General features: G+C 41.9%; 1 pseudogene; it reads right to left on the reverse strand.

Annotated features, from left to right (window-relative positions):
* Positions 1–3,620: 3,620 nt before the first annotated feature.
* On the reverse strand, positions 3,621–5,575 carry LOC100464693 (annotated as a pseudogene).
* Between the last annotated feature and the right edge of the window lie 1,824 nt (positions 5,576–7,399).

Below are 7,399 nucleotides of genomic sequence, written 5' to 3' on the forward strand. Positions count from 1 at the left end.
CTTTTAGATTTGGAAGAGTTAAAACTCTTATCTATTAAAGTGACATCATCTATAAAAATCCAGTGGTGTGCTGGTAAACTGGATCTCAAAAGAAAAAAAATACTAATTTATGCTGCTTGCCAACTTCTCTAGTATAAATATTCCCAGTTTGCTGATTTCAAGTTACCAAACCAGCTGGCAAAATTCCTAAATATTTACGAATAGGCTTTCACGCTCATAGCTGCTGACTCAATCACATGCTGCAGATATTCAACTATCTCTATTAAGAATATTTTGAATGACTTCACGAAGTAGCCCATGTAATGACGGACAGTTTAAGTTTTTTAAAAAAACTTCCCTTGTGTTGGCCCAACATATTTTTCCATGAAATTTGCCCCTGGATTGGCATTAATCACAATGCAAAAGCTATACAATGTAAATAGAAACCCTTTGCCATATGACAGTCATTCAGACTTCAAGGAAGCTTCTGTGAGTATCTTTTCTCCTAGGTTAAACACGGTTCCTTCTAACTGTTCTTCACATCTCATGATTTCCATAGTCTTTAACAACTGGCCATATTCCTGGGGTGTACTGTAATTACCTGTCCATGGGGCCTAGAACTTAACACATAACTCCAGATGTGGTCTGGCTAAAGCAAAAGTCAGAGAATTAGTAATTTGCTTTCCCTAGTCACTATAATTTTGCTAGTGCAGTTTGAGGATTCATTAGATATTTTTGGCTGCCACATCACACAGTTGGCTTGTATAGAATTATAAAACCAACTTTATTCACCCAGGTGTTTGTCCTTACTGAAAATGCAGTTAAGCCAGTTTTCAATCATTCTGTGCTTGTCCAACTAACTTCTGAACCTAGATGTGAGAATTTACATTAATACTTCTTAGCTTCCGTCCTATTAATCAGGGTCTTCTTTTCAAACAATACAATTGAATCCATAGCCCATCAATTCTTCTCATCTTTATGTTTGTGATATTCTCAGGTATGAAAGTATGCTTTCCATCTTTTCACTCAAACTACAAATAATCTAAAATGGTAAAGATGATAAAAATGAATTCAAAGCCTTCCTATAGGAAGCAGCATATGGAAAAAACTGAATTTCAGATTATTTCAATTTCTCTTGTTCCCTGTTCCTTCCCTGATGTTCATCATTCTGAAATGAGGAGCTGTAGCCCAGAAAACACAATTAAGTTTTTTGATATCATCTAGATGGACTTAATTTCAAGTGCCCAAAATGCATTTTTTTCAGTTAGAGAGTTAACAGCTCCACCTGTATGTTCGAAACTTCCTGCCCCAAATCCTTCAGGCTTCCAAGTTACTAGGAATGTAATTCATGTTCCTTTCTGCACTATCACTCATTTTCTCGTGACTCAGCAGAAGGAAACAGCTTGAGCTTTTTCTAGGTTTTGGCAGATTCCTCCTTATCTCAGATAAGAATTTCTTAGAAGATACCACCTTTCCCAATACGCTGTGGGGAAAGTTTATATAACCAACTCTCTGTACTTCAAGAGAAAATAAAATCACGAGTGCTTACTCTAAGTCTTTTCTCCAGGAAACAATACTACTTTTTCTGTACTTATTGCACATTGCACTTTTTATTTTGCACTAGTCAATATAAATATACACTTGTAAAAGCCGCTGTTGTCATATGCTTCTCTGGATGTGTGGTGAGCTTATCTCCTTAACTCCTTAAAATCAGGATCTGTTTTAATCATCTTACATCTCACAAAGAACTGAAATCACTTAACATGTTTTTGTTAATGTGTTTACATATGCATCTCTTTTTTAAAAAGATTTATTTATTTATTTGAGAGAGAGCACCAGTGAGCGAGAAAGGGTGGGGGGAAGGCAGAGGAAGATAGAGAGAGAATGTCAACCCAACTCTGGGCTGAGTGTGGAGCCCTACAGTGAGTTGGATCCCATGACCCTGATCACTAACTGAGCCAAAACCAAGAATCAAACGCTTAACTGACTGCACCACCCAGGCGCCCTTACATATGCATTTTTTTAAAGATTTTATTTATTTATTTGACAGAGATAGAGACAGCCAGCGAGACAGGGAACACAAGCAGCGGGAGTGGGAGAGGAAGAAGCAGGATCCCAGCAGAGGAGCCTGATGTGGGACTCGATCCCAGAACGCCGGGATCACGCCCTGAGCCGAAGGCAGACGCTTAATGACTGAGCCACCCAGGCACCCCTACATATGCATTTTAAATGAGAATTTTCTCAAGGGGCTAACTGATATAGTAATGTGATGATAGGATTGATTAAAATCTCTCTGGAAACATTGTTTCTGTATTGAAATAACAACCGTTTTCTCCATCATTCCCAAATGAATTAGATACCAGGAAATAATTCTATCTTACATTCTTATATTCCAACTCTTATTTTGACAGCCCCACTCCCCTTCTCACGTGTAACTTGCTCCTTCTTGCTTTTTGACTGTATTGCTTCCAATTGAATGTTTCTTTCTGTCCTTATTTCTCATATCAAACTCAAGTTCCTAACAAAGCTTTTCTAGGAAAATTTTCCTGACCTTAATCAATCCTTTCTATGCATTCTTTCAAGCACTGACATACTCAGTGTGATGCACACTAAATTAAACTTATGAATGTGTTGTTGATATATTAGTGCTCATTATTTTCAAATCTCTTTTGCATGCTTCCCCCCTAATATGACAGCTTCTTACTGGGTAGAGATGTGGTCCATCTTACCATATAACTTCCTGCTCAGAACACTTCCAGGGCCTTAGTGATAAAGTGAAAACTCCTTAGATCAGGATATGAAGCTTCTGAGTTCTCTCCAGGCTCAACAGTGGATACACAGCTCCTCATATCCCAGTCTCCTGAGTTGCTCCATCAAGTTCCCAGAAGTTACCATTTCACACTTAGTGTGCTCCTGCTGCTTCCTGGAGTGGCCAAAATCTTGGCCCAGTTTGGAAGAAAATTCTTCACCTTTAGGGGTCAGGCTCAGCTCAAGTATCTTACCTATCCTGATGAAATCCAGACTAACCTCTGCGGCCCACTTCCCCACTCAACCCTCTTGCCCCCAGTGATGCAGTGCTGTAGACGGTAGTTGATAGAGCACAGGCTTGAAAGTCACATACACGGGTGTGAACCCAGTTCTACCACTTTCAAGTTGTATGCTTTCTGTCAAATTATTTAAGGATCCTAAACTTCAGTCTCCTCATTTGTCGGTGAGCATAATTTCCCCTTCCTAGGGAAGTTGTAAGGATTAAATGAGTAATGCATTTGAGGTGCTTAGCCGTTAGGCTGGCACAGAGTGAGCCCCCTGTAAATGGTCACTCTTTTGGGACCTGGTCCTTGAGACCAGGTCATCTATGAAATCAAGCGCCTAACACTTAGTAGTACTCAGTAAATGTTTGCTGAATAATGAAAGTAAACACCTTTACCATGGGGGAGCAGAAGGGGAAAAAAAGTTGGCACACTACCATTTCACTTGTTTTAATGTTTCTTCACAAATGATAAAAAGAAGATACCAAAGTACAGATAAGGAATAATCATAATGTTGTGACCAACATCATAAATATGGAATTATAAATTTAAAACATTTTCTGGTTTAAAAAATAAATCTGTAGTCAATGCAGCTGTGCGGGATCTCTGCGTCTAGTAGGGCCAGTCTCTGCATTCCTGATGGTGCTCGCCTTTATCCATTTTTCCAGGTCCTCCACACCCGCCTCTTCCTCCCATCTGTTCCATCAAAGTCCAGGGGGCCCACAAGGGCTCTCCATCTTCCTCCACCAAAGCCACCTTGGTCCATGCCCTAGCCACCAAAGAAGCCCCCTCTGTCTCCACCATGACCACTTCTGAACATCCCACCAGGACCACTGCGGTCCATGAGGCCGCCTCTTTCTCCCCACATGTCACTCAGGCCGCCTCTACCATAGTCACCGCCCAGGGGTGGAAAGGGTAGTGGAAGGAAGCCTTCAAGCTTTGAGGCCTTTCACTGGTTGCATTCTGTTCTCCAGGCAATGTTCTGGTTTCCAAACCCTGGACTGGGGCACTGCCAGTCTCTAACTCAGTTCTGGAAGTTTCCTCCTCCAGATGGGTTCCCGAGGGCCCTCTTGGGGGAAAGCCACCTCTATCTCCTTCACGGCGTCTCATGTGACCCATGGGACCCCCCAGGACCTCTTGGGCCCCCAGGACCTCCACAGAGTGGCTGCAGCATCCCTCTGCCCTCACAGGGAGGCATACCACCCTGCATGCTGTTCATCGGAGGCTTCTTCCTAGCAAGAGACACCTTAAGTTTGCTCCCTTGAAAATCTTTCCCATCAAACCACTCCACGGCAACCTTGGCAGTTGGTAGGTTTTTGCAGAACACTGCAGCATTGCCTTTGGGCTTTCCTGTTTCCTTGTCCAAGTAGATATGGGAAACGGGTTGTGCAGTTCTCTTGTTCATCCTAACACCACCACACAGCTTCAAGAAGTCTGCCGGGTCATCTAGAGTCCCACTGTCATTTAAATCTTGCACATAAATTGCACTGTTTTTGGAGTCTTCATATGGGGCTACGGGTGGGCCTAGATCAAAATCTGGTCCTTCGTCTATGGGTCCACCAGGCTTATTGAAACCACCTCACTCTCCAACGACCATTCTACCAGTCCTCCTTCTGGCCCACCTCTGCTCATGCTTCCAACATCAAATGCCCCTCTTCCCCTGCCCCGGTCATCAGGCCCACTCATGTTCCTGTTCTCTCCTGGTCTGGAAAATCCTCCAGACTCCTGTCCACAAACACCCATGCTATTGGGGTCGTCCTGTCTGAACAAACTCAGCTGCCTGTAGCTGCTACTCTGTTGGCTATATTGACTTGGAAACTGGGTGTAGGGTCCAGCTTGGGGGGAGAGATAACTAGTGGGCAGCTACTGTCCATAGCTGCTTTGTTGACCATAGCTACTCTGCTGTCCACAGCTGGTTGGCTGCCCACAGATGTTCTGCTGAGAGCAACTGCTCTATCATAACTAATTGGCCATGTAGAGGAGTAGCTAGTAGGAGGATAAGGAGGTGGTGCCCTGACTGGCTGCATGGGGTAGCTCCCAGGTACATGGCGATAACTATAGTTGCTCTTTCCATATCCTAGGGTGGGCTAGTTATAACCCCCCGTGCTACATTGAGGTTGATTGTCTCAGCGGGCTTGTTGCCATCCTGCGGTTTTGCAGGTGTGGGGGCTGCCAGCTGCTGTGCATTGGCTGGGTAAGTAGCCTGAGTGCCATATGCAGACTGAGCTGCATAGGAGGCCTGGGTGGTAGCGACTGTAGCCAGTGGTGGTATCCTAAGCACCAGTGCCATCCCCTTGGACAGGCTGACTCTATACCTGGGGGGCAGTTGGAGTAGTGTAACCAGCAGGAGGCTGTTCCATAAGAAGTTGCATAGGTGGTCTGCCCATAGGTCGCAGTGATCTGAGCCTGGGTATAGCTGACATCAGTGGGTGTCCATAGTTTCCATAACTTTGCTGCCCATATGGCTGGGTGGTCTGTGCATATCCTTGAGTGGACTGGGCGGTGTATGCCCTGTAGCCCTGCTGGGCTGCAGCTTGGTTGTAAGTACTGTAATCCGTGGACGCCATTTTTCCCTCCTTCCTTCCTGATCTCTCCTTTTCCAGCTCTAATCTTGACCTACCATAACAACTCCTTTGAAAGTTGGCTAATATAATCTACCTAAAACATAGTTCTGATCACATGCCATCTCTACTCATTAATTTTTAAATGAGAGACATTCTTGAAAATTGCAAAGTGATTAAAAAATTTTAATCAAGTTGAATTTTCTCAAAAGAAGTAAAAATGATAAAAACACAAGAGAAAAATCCTTTGTGTTATTTTTTTACATGTTACATGAATCTGAATAAAATATTAATATTTACAAAGAAAAGTGCAATTTCAGATGGCATTAGTCTATAACCATGAATTTATTATCTTGCTTCTCCATTATAAATTTTTTTTTTATATCCAAGTGTCTGTCATGGTCAAGGATTTTTCATATTTAGTTTTTTCTCACATTATACTGGCATTGCTCTGGTTGTGTTTTCACTCTGGTGAAGCGAGTTGATAGCAAAACACATTCTTGTTCACTTTGTGTCTGATGAGCCCCATTTTTCCTTTGTGGAGATGACCTTGTAACAGTTATCATCAGAGGTCTTCTTTTGAAACAAAAGGATTTTTTTTTAGTTGTGATTTAATTTAAAATAAAGATTAAAGGAAAAAATAACTTGGGATAACTCTATATTTATAAGCTGTATTACCAAGCATCTGAACAATATGAATTCCGTGTCATTTGGGAAGGTCAGTTCCACTTAGGAAGTCACCTGTCATCTTGCTCAGTACTTATCTTGCTTCCTTTATTCACCCGGATACTGAAATGGGTTCCTATGAAAGACAAATGCTTAATACTCAAATGATGGGATCTCTTAGCTTTTGAATTTCTCTTATTAATCTGAGTACACATTTTAAAAAAAGGAATACATCTCATCTCACCACAGTATTTCTTTTTGTTTAAAGATTTTATTTATTTATTTGACAGAAAGAGAGATCGATCACAAGCAGGGGGAGTGGCAGAGGGAGAGGGAGAAGCAGTCTCCCGGCCAAGCAGGGAGCCCCATGCGGGGCTCAATCCCAGGACCTTGAGATCATGACCTGAGCCAAACGCCGATGCTTAACTGACTAAGCCACCCAGGTGCCCCCTCACCACAGTATTTCAAAAAACATAGCAATTAATCACCCATAAATGAAAGGCAAGTATACAACATTAGGATTCTTATATTCTACCTTACATTCTACATACAGTTATGCATTTCATTCTCTCCTACTTGATCTGGAACTCCTGTAGGTAAAATACCTGCCTTACCTATTTCTTCGAGCACGGACAGAACATAATACATTGCTTTACTCATCAGAGTAGGTACATAAAAAATGTTGAGTCAAATTGCATTCGATTAACTCTCATGACAGGATACCTATTTTGAAGAGAGGGAAGATGTATTTATTAGTATCGTTGTTTTGTGATTATACACTGCAACATTCATTAGAAGGTCCAAGAAATTTATATTTAGAAATGTGTACTCCAATTAACATTAACCTTGATCACAAAAATTCCTCTACCAAAATTTCACCACTCTAGTAGGAAATGGGGAGTTTCATTGCTGGCAAGAAACATTCACACAGAAACCAAATGATGAGAAATATCCAGCACCTGCTGCCTTTAGGCAGCTCTAAATTAAAGCTTTCTATGTTTAGACATACTACACATCTAGATAGCTAAGGTATAAAATTATTTGCCTGGCAAGATTTTCCTACTTCATCTTCTCGACATACAGATAACTGCATGAAATAAGTCAGTTGATCACCATTTATTGGCTAGGTGACAGAAACTTTGTACCTTCCTATCAGAGAGTTCA

Source organism: Ailuropoda melanoleuca, chromosome 15 (genome assembly GCF_002007445.2).
Source record: "Ailuropoda melanoleuca isolate Jingjing chromosome 15, ASM200744v2, whole genome shotgun sequence".
NCBI lineage: Eukaryota > Metazoa > Chordata > Mammalia > Carnivora > Ursidae > Ailuropoda > Ailuropoda melanoleuca.